At 38.0% G+C, this 25,507-nt stretch overlaps 1 long non-coding RNA gene across 1 annotated transcript; it reads left to right on the forward strand.

Annotated features, from left to right (window-relative positions):
* The first annotated feature begins 3,397 nt into the window (after positions 1-3,397).
* LOC136753050 (uncharacterized) lies at positions 3,398-6,605 on the forward strand. The gene is made up of 3 exons (XR_010817391.1): positions 3,398-3,551; positions 3,713-3,851; positions 4,713-6,605. It is a non-coding gene; the product is annotated as an uncharacterized LOC136753050 (long non-coding RNA).
* Positions 6,606-25,507: the final 18,902 nt, after the last annotated feature.

The following is a 25,507-nucleotide window of genomic DNA, read 5'->3' on the forward strand; positions in this document are numbered from 1 at the left end:
TCCACATCCTGTCTACAGTAGCATTTCAATTCATCTTGGAAATTAAATTCAGAGTGTTTGTGCCCGTCGTACCATTCCTGAAACTCTGTTTAATCAGCACCCATCATATAGTCTACCCCGTAAAATTGTTCAGCAGGTTAAGGGTCCTACATAATTTTGGTTTGCAACAGTATTACAAAAGTGTGGGAAATGTCCTTACACACCCTCAAACCCCATTGCTTTTGGCATATTGCTCAGTTTCATAGGCAACAAATTTAATGAATCAATGAACCTAATGTTCAAAGCGGTCACTGTCATTCACATAATTTTACCGCCTTGTGTGATTAAGTTTATAGCAACCTTTTCACGTATGACCTCTCTAATGACCAAGTAGTTATCATAGCCTTTACCATTGTGTGAACTATGTAAAAAATGTGTAGTTTTTAAAACCGGCAGCTGTGTCTATTTTTATGTCCATATACTGCGTGGCAATAATCACAGAAATAGCTAGCACCTATAAATGTTCTAATGTTTAAAATACCGTAGTATGCTGTTCGTGAAGTAACACAAACAGGACTTTAGAATTTATAGGTGTAGGCCCGGTAGTAAAATATTCCCACCCGTTTTCATGGTACAATACTTTGATAATGACCCCCAATAGTCTTTCAAATGCCTGAATATCTGAAAAACTTTTTTTTTTTTTCTGAATTGAAAACCCTAGCTGACTATGCATTCTATTGGCACCATCTAGCATTTCGGAATCTGTGCATTCTTTACCCTTCCACAGGCGGTACACATTGGCAGCAAAACATAAATTATTACCTTGGTAATAACAAGCCCTTTTTTTGTCTATTATTACTAAATAATACTTACTAAACAAAATACCTTTTAATTGCCTCCGCGCACCACCACCACCTTGCATATTTCTAATCACAGTGACCGTTTTTCGCAAACTCCCATCTGTTAGAATTTCGGTGTGACTTTGTAGTAAATTAGCTATGCTCTCTAAGAAATCTGCAGCGTCCAGCTCCCCCAAATTTCGCCTCCTCGAAAAGAAAGGATTATTTAATGACCCCGAGCTCAGTCTAAGCTGTACAAAATCATTAGGACCCACATTGTGTGATATTTCATTTAGCCACCTTTGCACAGCTCCATGCACTATACGGACAGCATCCATATAAGATTCTACCAGATCCAGATTCACAAGCCTGAATTCTTCATAAAACTCCATACCCCGAAACCTATTAATTTCCCAGTCATAGCGACGAATACACTCCAAAAACACCCGAGGCTGGTCCCTGCCGGGTCCCCTCAGCCAGTTGTTCATCATTTTCATGATTCACCTCTAACATTGCAACATCACCACCCCCAATCTGATTATCATTATTATTAGCTTCTAGTGCTAGTTCATTAGATACATCAAGATCTATATATTCCTGAATTTCCAAGTTTACTGGATGGCCTTCCGCCGCGTGAGTGTGCAACAGTGTCTGTGACCTGCTAATTGTGACACATTTGTTCTAAATTTAAGCCTACGCAGCATTCTTTTCGCCGCATTAAATTTATTTCTCATTACCCTCCTAATTACACAAGCAGACTGGCCGTTTTTGTGCTTCTCCTTTTCATTGTTTGTCAATTGTTGTTTTGAGAATTGGTTGTTTTCTGTAACAGCACTTCTAGATCTTGCAGAGAGACTGATTGACTCACAGTGTCCCCATTCATCAAACTCTCATCAGAAACGGGATATTACCCTATTTGTTTTAAAAAATTTGTCAAAACATGTATTTTGCACTGAGCTGTGTTTAACGCCTCCACAAGCTGACAGCAAATACGACATATCTTACTAAACACCAGGGCCCTAGAATCACCAGGGGTCTGTATGTCAACACAGGGTGATTGGTCACATTTCATCTCTGTATCCCCACTAGTGGAGGTTTTAACCGAGTTTTTACCCCGTTTACCTCTTTTTACAGTAGCGGAGCCCGGTCGGTTCACTTTCACACATTGCACCCCCACATCGGTGGTGTCGTTTGTCTTACTCAGGGCTTTTCTGGGGTCTGTGTTTCCCCTTTGTGTGACTGGTGGCTGGTCTCCCTCGCTGTAGAATGGACCTCCCCTTATCACCACGATCTGTTTACCACTTGACATGCCTCTCATGCAGGGCAATGCAGGCTGTGCAGCATTTTTAGCTATAATAAAACAAACATGGTAATTACACTTTATACAGTGACTTTTCACTACATTTCGAAAAAATATAAAATAAAATAATAATAATAATAATAATAATAATAACATTGGTAAAAACAGTGAATGTTACATACCTCCATTAAAAGTTTGCTCTGTGACTTGGGGTGGGTGGGGGAGTGCGTAGTTATGTGGGTTAAACACGGTCTGATTGACAACTGTCAAATCAAAAAACAAACATTGGTACCGTAAATTTACACATTATTATGTTTTAGAAGATGTAATTAATTCATAATATGTAACAACTTGTTGTATGGCATACCATGAAATCTGAATAAAATGGGGACATTGAACACATTGCTTTGACCCACCTTCATAACACGTGTCTGTAGTTTGGAATGCCTGTTTGGAACGTAGGTGTTGGGGGTTGTGAGTTCCACTCTCCGTGGTGCCCCGCGGGGTGCTCGGACTGACAGTCTCGGGTCTGTTATTCTGTGCTGTAGTATCTCGGTTCTCTCCAAGGCCGGTGTTTCACCTTAAATTATACAAACACCTATACATGAACTATGCATGATATACTAACACTTTTAAACCCAACTCTATTACTGTAAAATACCATTCTTACCATCAATACATGATAATACTTTACTAGCTCTTCCTCATCAAATGTACCCCAGTCAGATGTCATTATGAAGAGTGTGTCCCTTCATATATTATGTCTGCTGTGTTAAATTAACCGCTTAGAGTGGCTTATTTATGGGGGGGCAAAATGGTATTTCATATTTATTCTAAGAATCACACAAAATTGTATTCCACATAACATACCAGGAAACCGCCAAAAATGTTGTTCTCATGACAGAATTCAGTTGGGGTGGTGTGTTGGGTGTCTATTTCACTCCGATAAAGTTTATCTCCCACAGACATCTGTATCTATGCGTGCTATGGTCAAAACAACGTGTACACACCGGCTGAGGTGACCGTTTGGAGAGAGAAAATTGTTATCACATATTTGTTCTGGACACGAGCGTAATGGATGCAAATGCTGACTGTACCCACGTGTCCCCATACCCGCCCACACCCCGCCTCCTCTGCAGAGCCACTGCCCCCATTTACCCACGTGTCCCCATACACGCACCCAACTCCGCCCACACCCCGCCTCCTCTGCAGAGCCGCTGCCCACCATTTACAGTATAAAGAGCACGCTGGTAAACGCAGAAAACATGTCACCTGTTCGGGACAGAACAGGTCAGTGGTAACCAGTGGAAACCCCATAGCGCACTATGGCTACACCTGCTAAGTAGACACCCCCTAGCGACCATGCTGCTGATGAAGATGTGGGCGCGCCTAACACAAAATTAAGATGGACGGAAGACATGGACCCAAAAGAGGTAACACTTTATTTTACTTTAAAAAATGTGTTTAGAATATTATTATTATTTTTAAACTTATGCCGGTGTTTACATGCTGAAAGTATGTGTGAGTGTATGTATGAATTACAATGAAAAGTTAATTTAAATACATTTTTTCATATTTTTTTGTTTAACAACAGACACGTAGGAATTCCTCCCCTGAGCCCTGGTGAAGCTGCCCAGATGTCTGATGAAGATGAAGGCATCAGCACTGTTGATGAAGATGCAGGCACGCCTAACACAAAATTAAGACGGACGGAAGACAGGGACCCAAAAAAGGTAACACTTTACAAAAACTTACCCCCGTTTACATGTTGTTAGGCCGTATGTGTGTATATATACATGGCAGTGAGGATAAAACCTCAGACACTGATTTATCACTGGAGTGGAGTTGGATCATCAGCGGAAACTGTGTATAGTCATGTACTTCTTTATTTACCAACACTCATTACAGTTTTAAGTGTTATTTTCTTTTCTCTTCATTAGAATAATGGAGTACCTGACACCAATGATATTGAATCCTCTGTCAGCTGTTTAAGACCCCAAACAAGATTGAACATTAAATGCTTCTGTTCTTGCCTTGCTAGAACCCACAAGAGTTTTGATTCAGACAGGGAAGTTGTAAGATATAATTGTAAAAACTATGAACATGTAACACTAGTAATGACACATACCATAAAGGGCAGTGTTGCGCTAGTGTTATAACATTGTATAGGCTGTGAATTAGTTGATAAGTGTGAGGCTTGTCTGATAGGTGACCCCAGCCAAGCACAGCATCTCTGTCTAACTTTAGATCACGAGCAAGGGAGTGTCTGGAGTAGTGTAGCTCTTATATGTGACAAAATAAGTGTCACCCGTTTGCTAAACGTTGTGTTATGTGTTGCACGTGCCCTATGTGGGCTATGCATCACCAGACAGACTGAGAAAGAAGTGAAATCTCTTTTGCATAGCTTAGAAACATGCACTCTACCTTCAAGATGGTTTAGTGACTTGTTGGAAAGTGTAGATGAGCAAGTGATACAATTAGTTGAGAAGGTTATAAATAACAAGCCTTATAAGATGTTTTACAAACATGAATAAAACACTGTTTGTGTATGCTCTACATTTTTTGTGCAATAAGACATTATATTTTTTTTTCAGAGAAAGAAAAGTCCTGCTGCTGTGGGTTTATGTATACGTATGAGTCCTGCTGCTGTGGGTTTATGTATACGTATGTTTGAGGAATCTTTGCTTGAAGATGTCATCCTCACTCTAATAGCGCACAAGTTTGGTGATTTGTATGATACTGGTAATCCTAATGTGACATCGCTAGTTGAGGATATTGTGAAAACAGTGGATGCCCTCCCCAGTATGTTCAAGAGAATGCTGTATAAAGATCCACGGCCTGGTGTACCTGCTTTTACAGCTGTTCAAAAAGTTCTCCAGAGTTCTTTTGGAAACACTATCCCTATCATGACCAAGTCCAATTTCTACACTGTGCTAGACAAAATAGCAATGATCTGTGTCGCTGCCCTTGCAAATAAACAGGTTGAGGGTGTTGCTTGTGCAGTACAGTTCAGCTGTTTCTTCCTGTCTGCTGTAGGAGTTGCACATGGGAGATAACTGGACACCCGTGTCAGTATCTAAGCTCACTGTTTACTTCTGACCTGATACCGTGTTGTCATGTTTAGATTGGTCACAATAAAAGACTGACATTGACACATATTTTACTTATAAAATATATACAACTTTTCTTATTTTTTAATTTACCAACACAGTATCATAAAACAATATAACCTTAAAAAACACAGTTTATGCTATTAAACATTACACCTCCACACCAGCAGGGTGAGGTACCCTTGGACACTCACCATGATGGATGTCACCCTAACAAAATAGCTACCATCTTACCAGATGGAAAAGTGGAAATAAAATATTGTCATATGGGGTGACAACAGGCAAAATAGCCTGTCCTCACCAGATCAATTTTAATGTAATTTTAATTTAATCACCAGACCCCACCCCTTTCAATATAAGGTTTGTTGATATGGAGGGTTGTCAACTACATTGGGAGATTTCAACTTTGACAGTAGTAGAAAGCCCAGAGGCTCTTGTCTTGCCATGATGCTGTTGTTTCTCAGAACACAATACAGAACCTGATCCTAATTCTCATCCCATCACATGCTTTGGTATGTGAGCACAATATTTTGAATTCAACATAAATAACTTTCAAGTATATACATGCATACATAAATAAATACATACAAACATATATACATACATAAAAACAGCACAGTACAATAATAAATGCATTGAAAACATTATTTATTTTAATAGTTAGTTGCACAGCTGTAAGAATGCAGAATGGGAGAAGATAAAGTAGCATGCCAAGCTGCCTTGTATCACTGTGGTTCCAAGTGATACATCTTGATTTCCAGTAATTTTATTATATAACATTTTAAGAAGATATCTTATTAGAGTAATTAATAATTCTGGAATGACAAAAAACAAAACAAAACATTGATTTAGCTTCTTGTTTTGTAACTAGTAATTTGCGATTTAAAAGAAAAGCAAAATATGATATTCCTTCTACAGTCTCCAACATGTTAGTTTTCACATCTATCTATAAATGTGGGCAATATCTTCCAATACTGTTTATTTTGATGAATAACCTTAATAATCCCAGAGCCATGTTAATGTGACTTAATATAAATTAAAATTAATGTTTTTACAAGTAAAATGTTTAACCCCCACACATATATTTAATGGATGTCTGAGGTTGATCTGATATTCCTGTTAAAATGTTTTTGAAAGGGATTATTTATCACTTGAATCATTATTTGTTCTATTTTCTACTCTTTATTGATTTAGTTATACAAATAACCATCAATTACTTATTGAATTGTAGTATATTCAGTAAGTACATCTTTTTGAAGAATTATGTTATGTCTGACAAGATGTTTCAGTGAAGGTGTTGCAAAATTCACGACTTCAGTTCTGTAAGGTGTCAGTTTGCCACTCCAATAAAGATAATCTTAATGATCAATTAAGCAATCAACGGTCAGCTGTTGTTTCTTGGTAAAATATCCTATTCTAAAAATTCACAATTAGGCTTGTTGCTGTATTAAGGGTGGTCGAATGATTTCAAAATATGTATATGTAAATCTGTTATACAGTTAAATGGTTAGATTATGCCTTAACTTAGATATATGCAATACCAAAAAAGCTAAATTGTGATTTTACCCCTAATAAGTATGGCTTTTTATGCACCAGAAACATGTATTTTTTTATGTAATCCACCATCTTGGATTTTCTTTACCTAGTGGCATTATAAATATGTTTTAAAACTCTATAAAAGTAAATATATTAATAACCACCACATTTATCATAGTACAAGACCCTTGTCTAATGTTTGGATGGGATAGATAATACATTTTTATCGATTTTTGTGAACTACACCCCAATACATTGTCAAATGGTGTGAGTCCAGCATTTGGCAAGAAACGGCACCGAAAAGCAGCTCCGCGCAGCCGCTCCAAATGTTCAGATTGGAATGTGGAGGTAGAGCAGAGAGACTGATCCTCCTGCGATCCATTGCCAGAGCCCTTCACTTCACTGTTTTACTTTGCTATATACAGATCAGGGTGATAAGATTTGTAAAAATATATATTGCGATTTAGAAACAACGGGGATCATTTTATGTGAAGCACATGTAAGACAATAATATATCAGACTATGTATATCCAAACTATTTAGACTATAATTCCATAAAAGGAACGGAGGAGCAGAGTTGTAACCTGATTGGGTGTTTTTTCAGATTCTGTGTCCCTGTGACAATTTGGAAAATACTTATTTTAGGTTTTTCTCGAATTTATACTATCATATGACCTAAAATAAAACGTTTAATTCATTGCACTTATGTTGTAAGTCGCCCTGGATAAGGGCGTCTGCCAAGAAATAAAAATAATAATAATAATGATATATCTGGGTATTCTTATTGTTGTTTATGTGAATGATCTGAGAATATAGCAGCCAGCTCCCCATCACCAAACTGCAAATGCCGCATATCTAACAAAGCGAATGTCATCAAACCTAATCAAATCGGAAATTATTAAGTTTCTTGAGAGGAATTTCACAACTTGGCATTGAAAAACAAAGGAACTGCCAAGTACAACTGGAAGTACAGTGAAACTCTGATTCAACCCTGGGACCATAAAATTGGTATGTGATAACTGAGGTATGTAATAACCAGGTACTGTACCTGCATAACATTCCCAAATTTAAATAGTAATGTACTGCAAAAACTAGTACTGCTTGATTAATGTACATATACAATAAATGTAATGTAGAATACACATGTAGAAACCAGAGCCGGTGCTACCTATAGGCAGAGTATAGGCAGAACAATAACAGCGGTTAACCCCATTTTAAATGATTGCGGCCATTGACCTTGCAAATGGAATTCTGGGGTTCGCGCTGCTTCCACTGCTGAGAGGAAATGACGGTTCGTGTTCGAAAAAACACTTTTCCAGAAATATACGGCGTATGTTATATTTCAAATCTTGTGCATTACAGAGCCCAAAGAGTTTGACTTAGGTCTGTATAAAAATTGAAAATCGTGTACGGCCACATCTCATATCAGTGGCAACACAGGCATTTTATGTGGTATGCTTTTGCTACTATATTCAACCTCTTCCACTTTAAATAGCTTATTCTGATGTTCTCCCAAACTCCTGGAGGTAAACTGGACACTAGTCAGGATACTAGAGGTTGACATTGAAGGCTAATTATGTTAAATGCTGTTTATATTTAAATCAGAATCTGAATTTCTTTAAGTTAAATATTAAATATTACATATAAATATAATATTATATATTAAATATATAAAGTTCAATGGGAATGGTATGCAAAGTCATCCAGCATAGTTTTACACTGTAGGGAGAAACAATGCAGCTCATACTGAAAGCACTACAGGCAGACTTGGAAGACCCTGGCTAACCCTGTCCAACCCAACTCTGGAGCCGATTTCATTAACATATACAGTGCATCCGGAAAGTATTCACAACACTTCACTTTTTCCACATTTTGTTATGTTACAGCCTTATTCCAAAATTGATTAAATTAATTATTTTCCTAAAAATTCTACAAACAATACCCCATAATGACAATGTGAAAGAAGTTTGTTTGAAATCTTTGCAAATTTATTAAAAATAAAAATAAAAAGAAGCACATGTACATAAGTATTCACAGCCTTTGTCATGACACTCAAAACTGAGCTCAGGTGCATCCTGTTTCCACTGATCATCCTTGAGATGTTTCTACAACTTGATTGGAGTCCACCTGTGGTAAATTCAGTTGATTGGACATGATTTGGAAAGGCACACACCTGTCTATATAAGGTCCCACAGTTAACAGTGCATGTCAGAGCACAAACCAAGCCATGAAGTCCAAGGAATTGTCTGTAGACCTCCGAGACAGGATTCTATCGAGGCACAGATCTGGGGAAGGGTACAGAAACATTTCTGCAGCATTGAAGGTCCCAATGAGCAAGGTGACCAAGAACCCGATGGTCACTCTGACAGAGCTCCAGCGTGTCTCTGTGGAGAGAGGAGAACCTTCCAGAAGAACAACCATCTCTTCAGCCCTCCACCAATCAGGCCTGTATTGTAGAGTGGCCAGACAGAAGCCACTCCTCAGTAAAAGGCACATGACAGCCCACCTAAAGTTTGCTAAAAGGCACCTGAAGGACTCTCAGACCATGAGAAACAAAATTCTCTGGTCTGATGAAACAAAGATTGAACTCATGTCTGGAGGAAACCAGGCACCGCTCATCACCTGGGTAATACCATCCCTACAGTGAAGCATGGTGGTGGCAGCATCATGCTGTGGGGATGTTTTTCAGCGGCAGGAACTGGGAGATTAGTCAGGATCGTGGGAAATGCAGCAATGTACAGAGACATCCTTGATGAAAGCCTGCTCCACAGTGCTCTGGACCTCAGACTGGGGCGAAGGCTCATCTTCCAACAGGACAACGACCCTAAGCACACAGCCAAGATAACAAAGGAGTGGCTACAGGACAACTCTGTGAATGTCCTTGAGTGGCCCAGCCAGAGCCCAGACTTGAACCCGATTGAACATCTCTGGAGAGATCTGAAAATGGCTGTGCACCGATGCTCCCCATCCAACCTGATGGAGCTTGAGAGGTCCTGCAAAGAAGAATGGGAGAAACTGCCCAAAAATAGGTATGCCAAGCTTGTAGCATCATACTCAAAAAGACTTGAGGCTGTAATTGGTGCCAAAGGTGCTTCAACAAAGTATTGAGCAAAGACTGTGAATACTTCTGTACATGTGCTTTTTTTGTTTTTTATTTTTAATAAATTTGCAAAGATTTCAAAGAAACTTATTTCACGTTATCATTATGGGGTATTGTTTGTAGAATTGAGGAAAATAATGAAATTAATCAATTTTGGAATAAGGGTGTAACGTAACAATGTGGAAAAAGTGAAGCGCTGTGAATACTTTCCGGATGCACTGTAGAGGATTAAATAAAACATATTTGCAAAATACGGCGTACCCAACTGCTCAGAGATGCAACACAAGGAATACAAAACTTCACAATTAGCGAGAGCCAGGGAGGGCATTAAATAGGGAAGAAGATGATCTGGATGATGAGGGGCAGGTGTGCGGTAAGTGGTCAGGGTGATTGCGGTGATGACTGAATGATTGAAGCTGGGAGTGGAGACAGGTATGGAAGTGGCAATGGCTTCTGGTGGGGAACTGTGGAAGTGCTTAGACTGTGGTTGAGGAGTGCTGGTCTGGGGCCATGACAGCCACACTGACAAAAGATGTAATACAAGTGTTCAATGTTTATATTTGCACTTGTACCATTCTCTGAATTGCATATCCATACATGCATTATCTTTACAGTACAACTTATTGTTACGTACTGCGGGGGCACAGGAACACGGAAACCCAGTTGCTGTGCTGAAAGGGATGGTCAGACACCAAGGCACAGGGAGTAACATTCAGAGATGTAGTTACAAACTGACAAAACTCCACAAATGCTGGGAGTTAGTGAGGGGTTTATAAGTGGAACGGAAAACTAGGCTTGGAGGCGCAGGGCAAATGGGAGCAGAGGGTGATTGCAGAAGCGCACATGGGTTTCAGGAATGTTGATTGAATGAAGGGAGCTGGGAGAGGTGACTGGGAAAGAAGGGTGATGGTGACATCAAGTGGAGAACTGGGGATGTGTTTAAAACCGTGACACTTATAATATGTCCGGGTTGGGGGAGGATGCCGAACTGATGGCACACACGCCTGTTTTGTGTATTGTGTGTGTGTGTGTGTGTGTGTGTGTGTCAATCTAACAGTGCATAACAGTACAGTGGAAAACATGTACAGTTATCACTTCCACTTTGTATACTGTGCCTGGGATGAAGGTCAAATGTTGACCACCTGCTACTAAATAACTAACTGTTCAGATTTTTCTAAGATTATATTTTCTTAAATCCTAAATGTATCCACTACGAAGTGCAAGTTTGCCTTTTTTTTTTTTTTGCCGGATTTTGTTTTTATTTATTTATTTTATTCACTCAACGTGCAGTGCACTAACATCATACACTTGATGTGTTGGTTTGCAAGTTAGGTAAACATATATGCCTGTAACAATGTTTCATAAATATCATCCAGACGTCTCCATATGCTTTACCTATTTGTGTAAATATTCATAATAACAATTATACTGTATGTTTACAATACAGCCACTTTGACAGCAGTGTCTTTCAGTGCAGTGTTCATCTCTTAAAAGTTGCCTTCACTCCTTATATATATAGAGAGCAATGCATGAATGATTGAAAACCTTTACTGATCTGTCCGAACTTCTATTACAAAATGCATACATTAGAAAACACATTAAATATGCGGTGAGTGTGTTACTTAACGTGGTTCTATGGTACTTGCACAGATTTCTGGGTGGTATCTGAATGTGACAATAGTGAATGCTCAACACGAGAACTGCTTTTTTGAGGATATATTTTAACAAAAATATGTATGGTGTAGAACCCGTCTCGAAAATAAGTGGAGAAGTCAACGAGATAAAGCAAATAGAACTTTAATCAAGCCGGCTCGGAAGCCCCATGTCAGGAAAATTCGTTCAGTGAGGACTTAATGTTTACAAACATGAGTGCAACTTTATAGGAAAGTGACGTGAAATCTTATGGTCGTTCATCCAATCAGAAGGTACAAGTCCGAGTCTGTTTACGATCTGTCTTCCCGTGAAGAGGTGATGGATCCAAAAAGCAGATGTCTGTCTTTGATGTGCACTAGGAAGATGCAATCCCACGGTCGTCATTTACCTACTGTCATTAACAGAAACAGTTCCTGCCTATCTGGAGAAACAATTAAGTCACAAACAGATTTTAAACAAACAGCTGTAGGCCAATTTGGCACTGTGTGATCTTTTATTACTGACAGGAGTTTCTAACAAATGAACCTTGTTGACCTTTTGCTTAGCCTGCTAAAGCTAAATCTGCTCAGTCTGTATACAAGCTACTTCTAATGCTAGTATTAATATAAAACATTATATAATTATCACAAAACACTTTCTTCAACTTTCCTATACAGAGTCTTCATATGATAACATATATAAATGGATACTGGCCAGCATTACATTTGTCCTTCTGTTGGGTATACCCTGTCTGGAATAAGCTGTTTCCTCACTGGTGAGTGCATTTTCTCATTTTAATTGAAAAGAACACAGTAAAAAAAACAAAAGCAGCGATGATCCCAGTTAGGGAAAATAACAAAGTAGTTAAGAAAATAGTTAAGAGCATCAATCTGCTTTGTGTGCAGTCTGCAAAAGACCTGCAGAAACAATGGAAGAATATGCTAATTTAAGAGGAAATATCCACGTACTGAAGGAGGACCTCCCTAAAACTGAAACGTAGCAGAGTTATTATTGTCTGCGTTGTAAAGACATTGTTATCGTATGGATTCTTTATCCACCAAAATGTGAACAAATTTCCTCCAAAAGTTTGTCCTGAATCTGAATCTGATCTGCTATTGTTTTTATTGTGGTTGTCTGGTCTACTTTTGGACCTCCATGCCACATACTTTAAAAGTGAAAGCAGTTTATAACTCTCTAAAGGTTGTAAATACAGTCATAGTACTTATTGCATGCTTACAGGAAACCTTATGTGCTCTATTGAAACATACCATTTGCCATGACCTGTGACTTTCCTGGTCTGAGATACAGCATCTTGTCTGTGATGCAAGGTGCCATCACATATTGAACATCTCATTCTGCCTTCTAGGATGCTGTTATGGCTAAACATACAATTGAACACTAATAGGAACTCCTGTATGAAGTTTCCAAAAATGCTATCTGCTTTCTGCTCAGAGCTATGGTCATGGGATATTTGCCAAATGCATCCTTTTGAGCAAATAAAGTTTGAACTTTGACCTTTCCTTTAGGGTTCAAAGGTCAATGTAACATCAATTTGTTTGCCTTATAACTGCTTACAGAGCATATATACAGTCACTATTACTATTGGACACATATAGGACACCATAAGTGGGCTGTCTAAAAATGTCCTTCATTTTGACCTTCGACCTCTCCTTACAGGTCAAATGCAAAATGTCAGTGAAAGAGTTGCAGATAATTTAAATTTCACTATAGAACATGTATAGAAAACCATAAATGGGCTGTATAAAACTGTCCTTGGTTTTGACCTTTGACCTTTTGTTTGAGTTCAAATGTTCATGTTGAGTGATTTTACTGTCAGTGTTTTGGGGGATTGCCAGTGGGCGGAAGAGTATGAAAGTGTCACCGTAGACATCAGTTTAAATGGAAAGATTGGACTTAAATTCTAAGTAAGCCTGGGGATGAGGAGACAAACTTTTCAGGCTCAGTCTTAGGCAATCTGTTTTTTTATGCAACTGACTAACTTGCATTAGACTAGTCTAACTGTCAAATTAAGGTTAATAGTTTAGACTAGTCTAATACAGTTTTATGCAACCGGTCCCTGGCATCACTCGGCTAAGATTCAGTCAGATTCAAATGCTTAAACCTGGCATAATTTACTTCTACTGATTTTCCATCTGAATATTGTGTCCCCTGATATAAAAGAAAAATAAAGAAGGTTTCTTATTATGTGAATTAAACATATAAGCAATCTGAAGGCTAAATCTGCTTGTCTGTCCATAGGTTGAGGTGTACATTTTTCTAGAGGGTCATCATTGACATGGATACTTTTTTAATGAAAACAAAATTAAAATAAAATTGTCAGGGACAAACCTTTTCCATTAAGGGATTTGCAAAATGTATTTTCCCAGCATAATCTCAGTCACAGGGAGAGAAGTAATACAGTTACAGTGAATGCATGTTTAGTTATTTTTACCTAGACTGCACAACTTAATGCTTAAGGAAGAAAATGAAGATACCTTCACCTGTTTTGCAGTCTCCCTTACAGCCCACACCAAACCTACGCAGTTAGGTAACACACAGGTACAGTAGGGCATTTGTGGGACAGTACATCATGCCCTTCCCCTTTGTTCCAATATATTCTGATTATATGATCATTCACTTTGGAAAACCAGAACTAAAGATTGCCTTCAAGTGGATGCTGCAGTCCTGGAATATCTATCTGCATGTTTTTCCAAATAGCAATTCTGTCATGATGTGTTGTTTAAGTGTGAGGTAGCACATTATAGAATAACCAACCATGTGAAAATTATACAGCTGGTTGGGCCCATATGACCCAACTCCTGACATGTTTGAGGGTTAATAATGTATTGTTCTGAAGACAGCAAAAGCTCAAAGGTTATGGCCTATTATTTGAATACTTTGGGTTGATTTGTTTTGACAGTTTCATCAGAAACTAAAAATACCTCTATTACATACTGTAAGTTGCAGGTGTTGGCATGTTGATGTGTGTTCTGAAACATTGAATAAGAAAAAAATAAATATAGCAATAAATAACTTCTTAGAAAAGGTTCTATACTGAATTTATGCCGAATCCCCAGAGGAACTGTTGATAAAACAGCAAATCTAGCAAAGACATACACAGGTGTATTGCATGCTGATGGCAAATCCAATGCGTCTGCTATTTAGTCTGCATGTGAAAACATGTAGAATATTGTTGTCTTACAAAATCTTTATTCTTTTTATTCTACTGCCATTTGTCCGGACTGCTACTCCTCCTACAGTTCTTAACCTACACATACCAAACTTCACACACTTATTCGTCCTGATACAATACCATTCAGGTTGCTTGTGCTTTTTGTGTGGCTAGGATCGATATTTATTGAGTAATGATCAACTAAAAACCCCCAAAATCCCATTGACTTCAATGATGGAACGAATTCCCATGCATGGAGAGGCCAACTGAACGGCAAGTAGCCAATCAGCATTGTTTATGCAAATTATGGCCCAGTCAGTAGCCAATCAGCGGTCATGGTTCCCAGAGTTCGATTCCCACCTCCCTGTCTCTCCTATACTTGGCACCTTGCGCATTGCACTGGGATTTCCCATTGTGGTCCTCATATCGTATTTTATTTGATTTCTGTATTAAATACTGTATTATTATAATACTTATACCACTTCTACTACTACTAATATTGATACTACATTAAATAAGTGTATACGGTGCTTTAATACGGATTATTTGTATTGTTATTATTCCATATTATTCAGTCTTGTCACAACTCTGTGCTATGACGAGACTTGGTTAGAAAAAATACTACATATCCCAGTTTATTCCCTATAATATAGCATGTTTTCTATGATTTTACCTTGCTTTTAAGAAGCTTACGTGAACGTACGTATAGCACATTAAACTTTTTCTACATAAAATGTGTCCCCGACAATTTCCACTCTATAAGTACTGACACTACGTGTTAATACATTTAAACTGGCCTCTATTAAATCGCGATTGCGATTAATATTATTCACAACAGCTACTGCTATTACTGCTACCACTACTACTACTATTACTACTACTACTAATACTATTAATAATTGTGTCATACTTACATAGACCAACTTATTATTATTATTATTATTATTATTAATAATAATAATAATAATAATAATAATAATAATAATAAATCATACAACTTTACATAGTGGCCCATAACATTTCACAATATCAGTTTTTAATTGTCAATAATAATAAATGTAACCTAAACATATGACTGATAGTATACTGTAGTACTTTGTCATGTACTATAGTATAGTATAACAAATACTACAGTACACTGTTTTATACCATATTTTATACTACAAGTTTATAGAATACTGTAGTAACTTGTGACATACTACAGGATTTACTACAGCACTACAACATATACTATACTGTATTCTATATTATACTGTAGTACCTTGCACTGTACTATAGTACTTTATACAGTAGTACAGCACATACTGTAGTACACTATATCTACTACTATGGTAGTGCTCTATACTACAGTATACTGTAGTACCTTGGGCCATACTATAGTTTTTACTAAAGTACTATTAGAAATACTATGGCTTACTATATACTATATTATACTCTAATACCATACAATGTACTATACTTACTATGGTAGTACAACAAATACTATAGTATACACTGTATACAGTATACACTGTTTTATGCCATAATACAATATTATACTATATTATACTGTGGTAACTTGTGATATACAGATAGTGCTCTGATACACTGTACTAACATGTTATATAGTATAAGGTGCTGGAGTATTTACTATAATACTATAACAAATACTGTGTTACAGTACTGTATACCTACTACAGTACAACAGATACTATAGTATACTGTTTTATACTATATTATACTGTAATACCTTGTGACACACTATAGTATTTACTAGTACTTCATCAATTACTGTATACTATGTTATACTGTAGTGCTTTGCAATTTAGTATAGTTCTTACAATAGCAGTACAAAACATGTTTGTACACATATACAACTCATATTGTACTGAAACTGATACTGTCACATGCAGACAATGTTTCTCCAGTAACTTAAGTACTTAACCAGTAAGTTAAAACTGTGCTTCTGAAGACTGAATTACACAAGCACAGGCACATATCCCATAGTGGTGGCATGCATCCAGCCAGTCATTTTACAGCGTGGGGAGTAACACTGCAACCAACGAGCACTACATATTTTTTCCTTTAGGACTGGCAGTGCACCTGTGCCTGGATAAAAAGAAGCATGCTAAAAAAAATACAATTAGAAGTATTGAGAGATGCAGAGAATATTTACTTATTTAAAAACACATATGTTGTTTATCACCTGCCAAACTGCCCCTCAATGCTCCAAACATGAATTTATACTTTGAAATTCCACAACCTTCACAATAATAATATCAAGAAAATTGTACAAAATTAAGTATTCCCTAAATGCAGTATGGTCACTGATTTCAGTCAGGGCATTTAAGGTCCTCTTCTAACTCAACTGCCCCCTCCACTACCCTCATCAGAGTGCCAGCCTCTCTGCAACTAGGCTCAGTGCTCCAGGTGAACAATCTTTGTTGTACTATGTACAGCTCTTTCTGGGCCAGCCTGTGGAAGTGTGCAGATGTCGGGGCTTGTTTGTCTGTTTAGGTGAAACTCTGGTGTGCATGGTATGCCAGGTCTTAAACACACAGGTGAGCTCTAAACCCTCTGCATGCACATTTCTCTAGACATATTCTAAGGCATGCTACTGACTTGCACATTCTCTTGCACAGTAACAGTCTCTCTTACTTCAGGATGTAAGGCTCTCCTACTAAAAAAGTACAGAATCATTTTTTTTGTATATATATATATATATATATATATATATATATATATATATATATATACTCTGACACTTTGCTAAATTGATCTATTTTATTTTATCCATTATGTTGCATTTACACATTGCATTTACACATTACACATTTACACATGTATTGTATTTTGTGGTAGAACAATGCATTAAATTATGTGTACTGCCAGTGGCTAAAATAGAAATGTAACGTCACAAATTAGGGTATCACAAATAATACTACTACTACAACTACTATGATAATAAGAATGATTAATATCTTAGGAGGTGACCTTACCCAGGGCAACTTGCTGTTTTCACAAGAAACATTTACACCTGATTTGGAGTGTGCATGGTGGGAACATGGTAAGAATATCTAATCATATGTTTTACTAATTTATTTACTTTTTCATTAATAATTGGCTTTGGTTTATAGAAAAAACTAATTTAATTTAGAACTGCAGTATAAAATTAGCTAAATGAAAACGAAAAGCCATATCCCAAAGCATTTATTCAAAATTTATGCCATGGACCAAAAAACAGTTATATACATGCATGGTTCAGAGAATGTAGATATTTTACAGATATAAAATGTGATGCGATATACACATTTTATGCTTTTAAACACTTAAAATAAGTAAAACACTAGACTGTGTCATGTCTTATTAAAATTAAGACAGTCGGGGGGGAGTGTCTTACTCAGGGCCCTTAGTAAATGCTTAGTCTGCTTATGACTAGCATGAGCTCTGATTACAATAGTACCACAACCACATGAAAAAAAAAAAAAAAATGGAAGCAATGTCTAATCTGCAACTCATCCAATTAAATTTAACACCTGAGAAATGTAATGCTAATCTTGACATTCATTTTGAAACCCTTACCCTAGGAAACCCCTTAACAGAATAAGAATAAAGTGTTCTTACTCCCATAATTGTTATTTTATATGAGATGTCTCACAGTAAAAGGAATTTTTTCAATGACCAAAAAGATTTTTAGACAGGGATTAGAGTGTCTATATGGTTGGTATTATTGTATTTACAGTCATCTGACATACTTAATGGACAGCAGAATTTAATGCAACATATTCTGAAAAATAATTATTTCCTTTCCATAGGGTTACATATTTTATTCATACTATCTGTAAAAATAAATGTTTGCCCAGTGGCCACAGGGCAGTAACAAATTCAAAAGGATCGGTTAAATGTTGTGGTAAATGTGAATCAGAACCGCTGTACAAATTTCCTCTTCTGGTTCTTCTGGTACTGGTTTCAATATTAAGGTGCTACATTTTGACATGGCAGTATTTAACCATTGCTGTGCACAACCAAATTGTTTCCCTATTTTGGAGTTTTATTTTTGTTTTAGTGTGTTCATAAAAATTAAAAATTAAAAATAAAAATATATGATGTATTTATTTTAATTTCAACTAACATGCAGCCTGTTGTGTAAGTCCACACTGTCCCAGCAATCATCAGTGTCTGGGCTTGACAGTGATATTCTAAATTCTAACTTATAGCTGTAAGCTCCCTTGGACACATAGGAAAAATACTCATTAACAATGGCTATTATTCCACATCATGGGGCCAGGGTTGTGACAGCAAGCTAGGAAATAAGAAAAATACACATACAGAGGGCAAAGTAAACAGGTACAATAAATAAATACATAAAATACTGGTTATTCCATAGCAAAGATTATCAATATGATGAATCCACATATAAGAGAATCGTTATGTATTTCCATGCTATGTTTATAAAACTAATAAGTGAAAATGGTGTATGGATAAACAATCCAGGTCAAATGGAGTACCTAGACTGTGATATTTACGTCATACATGTACTTTTTCCTTATTTTGTAAGAAGACTCATTCAAATTCCATGTTTGACACATGTACACAAATCAAGAGAAGACATTCACTAGAGAGAGACTACCCCCGCAATGTCAGAGTCATCTCAGTGATTTAATTCCTGACACTTTCCATATTGACGGGCACCTGCATCAGATACTCTCACCTCATAGAGCCTCCTATAAAATAATTAAAAATGTATTTGGTAATGCTGTTTTATGTTTTGCTGCTTGTATGTTGACAAATATTTCCGCATAATTTAAAAGTTCTGCAAAATTAAAACGCTGAATCATTTCAAAATTGTTATAGGCCGGTCTATCTATAATCACGGGATCACTGGAACTCTTGGACACATCATCATTTTGAACAAAACCGTCACCCCCTACATTCTCACAGAGCATGTCCTCCATAGCCTTATCAGTCTCAGAACCCTCCACATCCCGAACATCACCACCGTCGCCATCTACAAAACCCCTCTTTTGAGGAGTCTCAGTTAAAGCCTGTAAAAGCCCTTCAAAGATATCCAACCGGTTAATGTCAAGATCCTCCTCTATAGAGATGGTGGCTTCTGCCGACATCCTGTGTTCTAATTGACTCAAATCATTTATAACAGGGGCAGAATTTGTTTGGGGTAGCTCCTCCAAAGCCTCCACCAATTCAAACAAATCAGGGTGAACTAGGGGGAGAACCTCTATAGGCGCTACCGGTGGGAGGTGGTTATTTAGATCATTGACCATCTGTAACAGGTCGGGGTTCAACGGTAAGTCTGTTAATTCACGTTGGCTCGGAGGGTTTATTTCTATCGGGGGTAGTTGGTGGTTATTTAAATCATTTATAATTTGTAATAGTTCCAGGTTCATTGGAACATCAGAGGAGTTCTCTTGGGAAGGTCTTTTTGGGGCCCTAGCTTGTTCATAATCCTTTAGTTCGTGAGTTCTTTTACCAAGTCTGGACATTTTTTAATTTATTTTTTATTTTTCCAACAACCCACAATAGTAAGGCGTTTTGTGGCTATTAAAACATTAAATATGGTACAATTCGTTAGTAAGGGTATTAATAAGGGTGTTTTGGCTCTCAATCACCAGGTTTTGCCCCACTAACACAAGTCTTTGATTTTGTAACAAAGTATGTAGCAACTCATGCCGACCTTCAGGAAGTAGCTCCGGGGGCTGGTGGCCTGGCTCGGCTTCAAAGGATGGTCGCTCCGGTAAATCTCGGTCGACGGAGGCAGGGAGCGAGCGTATACTCACGGCCGGAGACTAAGCAGGCCTTTGCGGTGATACCCTGACCAAGCGCAGGGTACTGTTCCGCGTTTCTGTAGCCAAGAAACGGGTCGGGGGGAACGATGTTGAAACCAGACCGGTGTTGGGGGGTGTGTCAGCCCTGACTGACAGCGACCCCTGAGGTTGTTGGGTGGCTGTATTTGTTCCGCCCGACAATGCGGCGGGCTGAATCTGGGGTGTTGAATTACCCCCAGAAGGCTGTGGCCTGATTAGATGTTGGGGGGTCTCCAAGACCACCGTGGGGGATCCTCTCGGTGGTCTCACCGGTGAAGATGTTTGATCCCACTTAGACGGTGTAATTGTCCTCAATAGCTCATCCACCGAATGACTATCCCAAGAGTCTTGGGAAGAATAAAAAATACATTACATTTATATCTTTAAACGGTGACAGAAATCAAACTTAAAACAACCTGTGCAGGACATTCAAACCCTTTAGCTTTTTTAGACCTTTGAAAATAGCCTTAGACATTCACTATACCGCCTTATTATTTACAGACACTATATTTATTAGGACTTAATAAAATCTAAAACCTTATAATAAATGTAAAACAGAGAAGCCACTGTAAATAAGCTGTTTCTTAAATGTTTCTTTAAAAACTGTAATATTATTAATAAAACACATTCATATACACACACACACACACAGCAATATTTCATTTTTAAACGAACTTTCCAAGTGTAAACGCTTCCTGATCCCGGGACTTCCTGTTTCAAAAGCGTTTTCACGATCTGTTTAAATATTAAATACAATGAACACAATCAATCCTTTTCCAACAACCACTTTAAAACAGAAGTATAATAGCGGTAGATATGCCAAACAACTTACTAAACCCTTTCGGCCGGCTTAACTTCCTAATCAGACGGTACGGCAATCGGCCATTTCTAAACACGTTTCCCAGAAACAAGCCTAGACATGTCCGGACTTCTACAGGTCTTTCCCAGAACCCCCCACCCTACAGGAAACAGGCACACATCGCTTAAATATTAACCCTCAACGGGCAAACAAATCCCTTTTAAAAACATTAAAGTTTGAAAGATCTTACTTACCTCCACAGAATAACCGTTTCTTATGTTTTTCGGCTGGTTTAGCTTTTTGCACTGCTGTGAAGGTAAGAGACATGTTCAACCTTTAACCACGTCGCTTTATAAAAAGCTTTAACCTCTTATTTACAGGCTGCAGATATACACTCACCTAAAGGATTATTAGGAATACCTGTTCAATTTCTCATTAATGCAATTATCTAACCAACCAATCACATGGCAGTTGCTTCAATGCATTTAGGGGTGTGGTCCTGGTCAAGACAATCTCCTGAACTCCAAACTGAATGTCTGAATTGGAAAGAAAGGTGATTTAAGCAATTTTGAGCGTGGCATGGTTGTTGGTGCCAGACGGGCCGGTCTGAGTATTTCACAATCTGCTCAGTTACTGGGATTTTCACGCACAACCATTTCTAGGGTTTACAAAGAATGGTGTGAAAAGGGAAAAACATCCAGTATGCGGCAGTCCTGTGGGCGAAAATGCCTTGTTGATGCTAGAGGTCAGAGGAGAATGGGCCGACCGATTCAAGCTGATAGAAGAGCAACTTTGACTGAAATAACCACTCGTTACAACCGAGGTATGCAGCAAAGCATTTGTGAAGCCACAACACGTACAACCTTGAGGCGGATGGGCTACAACAGCAGAAGACCCCACTGGGTACCACTCATCTCCACTACAAATAGGAAAAAGAGGCTACAATTTGCACAAGCTCACCAAAATTGGACAGACTGGAAAAATGTTGCCTGGTCTGATGAGTCTCGATTTCTGTTGAGACATTCAGATGGTAGAGTCAGAATTTGGCGTAAACAAAATGAGAACATGGATCCATCATGCCTTGTTACCACTGTGCAGGCTGGTGGTGGTGGTGTAATGGTGTGGGGAATGTTTTCTTGGCACACTTTAGGCCCCTTAGTGCCAACTGGGCATCGTTTAAATGCCACGGCCTACCTGAGCATTGTTTCTGACCATAGTCATCCCTTTTTGACCACCATGTACCCATCCTCTGATGGCTACTTCCAGCAGGATAATGCACCATGTCACAAAGGTCGAATCATTTCAAATTGGTTTCTTGAACATGACAATGAGTTCACTGTACTAAACTGGCCCCCACAGTCACCAGATCTCAACCCAATAGAGCATCTTTGGGATGTGGTGGAAAGGGAGCTTCGTGCCCTGGATGTGCATCCCACAAATCTCCATCAACTGCAAGATGCTATCCTATCAATATGGGCCAACATTTCTAAAGAATGCTTTCAGCACCTTGTTGAATCAATGCCACGTACAATTAAGGCAGTTCTGAAAGCGAAAGGGGGTCAAACACAGTATTAGTATGGTGTTCCTAATAATCCTTTAGGTGAGTGTATACTGACAGCTATCAGATAGCGGGGCTGACGGCCTTTCAGATTCTTGAGAGGTTACGGTTCTCGAAGGTAAAACGAAACAAGCCCTCGATGTGGAAGGCCTTTCTTTGTCTCGAACCACGTTTCTTAATACTGTTAGAAAGGATAATTTTTTTAAATTAACAAAACTGAACTCAAACATCTTACAGAAACGTGATACAAACGACCGGGGATTTAGTTCTTACCCGGTCGGCAGACAGCCCGTCTAGGGACAACCACTTCTCTCGGTCGATCCTCGGAGACATTAATAACGGGCCTTTCGATAGTTTCTGTGTAATTAAAGAGACCGGCATTAATATATATTAAAACGTTTTCAAAACTCTAATGATCCGCTTCAAAACACACCCCCCACACACACACACACACACATCCTTACATAAGAACCCATGAGCGCAAACACAAAAAGCTTACCGGCGTTTTTCCAGATGATCTCTTCGGCGTTGGGAATTAACTCCTGTTGACTGGCTGAAAAATAATTTTACAGAGCTTAAAACAGATGCTATAGCCTTATTTACAATACATGTACACAACACGCTCTGAGTCAATGAAATTACAGACAACAGAACTTGTTGATCTTATAAAATGATTGGGCGAGAGAGACAGACAAAGACAGAGACAGAGACAGTGTGGATATGATAAACACCCTATTCAAAACTGGCATTGTTAAGACCTGGGACCATTACAGACAACAGAACTTGTTGATCTTATAACGGTTTAGATTTCCTAAATAATTACATATATATTTAAAAAAAGACCCCCAACCACTACAGGAGGATCTGACCCATTCACACTCTACAGTTGATCAACAAGAACAACAAGAACAACAGGATATGGGTGGCCTTGTTGTTCAGGGTTTTATGGGTGTACACTTTCTGACGGATATGACGTAGGAATAATTAAGGAAATAACTCTACCTAAAATCACACCCCCCAATTATGACGTAGGAATATTAATAAGGTTAGGTCATACGTCATAACAAAATAGGCCGCGCCCATAGGACCCTACTATCTACAAGAGCTGCAGTTTTGGAGATGCTCTGACCCAGTCATCTAGCCATCACAATTTGGCCCTTGTCAAAGTTGCTCAGATCCTTACGCTTGCCCATTTTTCCTGCTTCTAACACATCAACTTTGAGGATAAAATGTTCACTTGCTGCGTAATATATCCCACCCACTGACAGGTGCCATGATAACAAGATTATCAGTGTTATTCACTTCAGCTGTCAGTGGTCATAATGTTATGGCTGATCTGTATTCTATTAAGTCTTTCAGTTTGCTTGAATTAACGTTCTTCTTTCAAAGTTATACCCAATTCTTGCAACAAAGTACAGAAAGTGTCTATTATAAATAAAGTGAGAAACACTTTCAAACATGTATATTACAACATGGGACATAGTCAGAAGTAGAAAAAGACTCCAATATTATGTAAAGATACTTTTTAAATTTCTGGCTCACAACACCAACATTGGACAGTAAAAAACACTGACCTATTATGTGCAAACTACATAGTGACAAATGCAATCAGTCTTCAGGAAACACACACAGCAGACAGAAATAGGCACAACGTTGTATTTATATGACCAAAGACTGCATTTTACTAAACCCTGAAACCCTGAAAATTCACTACAAACTCTACGTTTTGTAAAATTGTTTATTTTACAGACACAGAAACAGATAGGCTCACCCTCAACATATTCCAACACTTACAAAAATGATGATGTAAGGTTAAAGGTTTACCAGTTGCACAGGGGTATTATTAATCTATTAATCTATTCATGCAACTTTTAGACACTTGTCTAATACAGAGCCAACAACTGCATTGACAGCTGGGAGCAGGGCTTACACAATGCTGTGCGCTGGGATTTAAAATGACTGTAGGCCAGGGTTTCAAAACTTTACCCCATTTAAACAGTCAAATTTGCCTCCAACCCCTAAAATGCTAAGGCATGTTTTGTGTATCATAAACATTGTATTACTATGTACGTTAATGTGGTTTATACTTTTGATTTAAGGTGTTAAACATAATTTTATCATATTTTTAATTACAAATTAATATATAAAAATAACAAATAATATATAATAATAATGCAAAAACATATTAAACAAAACTCACCCTGACATTCTAACGACTCCAGGATGGGGAACCTCTGCTGTAGACACTCGTCCACTCTTTGAACAGTTTGTAGGTGACTTGTAACACAACAGCAGAAACATGAAAACTCAGTCTTGGTGGGTAGCCTAAATATACAACATATACAGGGCATTTGAAAGCTGTTTACGGTCTCAATGCATTTGATGCTGAGGATTAATTCAACTGAAAATGGTCAAAGCCGTGGCTTTTTATTGAGGACCTGTTGCTTGGGGGTGTGGCTGCTTTGGGTGTGTCCAGTGCCATTTCAGATAAGAGAGGCTCTGTAGGACAAGCAGGACAGATTCTAGGACAGAGACCAGTCTCACAGACACTCTGCCTGCTCTGCATCTACATTTTCCCTCTTCATTCTGGGTTGTTTATTATAGAAGATGTTTACCAAACTTATTATATATTTTTTACATTAAAGTTTATTATTATTAATAAGTTGCGCATGATTCTTACA

The sequence above is a fragment of the Amia ocellicauda genome, chromosome 7 (assembly GCF_036373705.1).
Source record: "Amia ocellicauda isolate fAmiCal2 chromosome 7, fAmiCal2.hap1, whole genome shotgun sequence".
Lineage (NCBI taxonomy): Eukaryota > Metazoa > Chordata > Actinopteri > Amiiformes > Amiidae > Amia > Amia ocellicauda.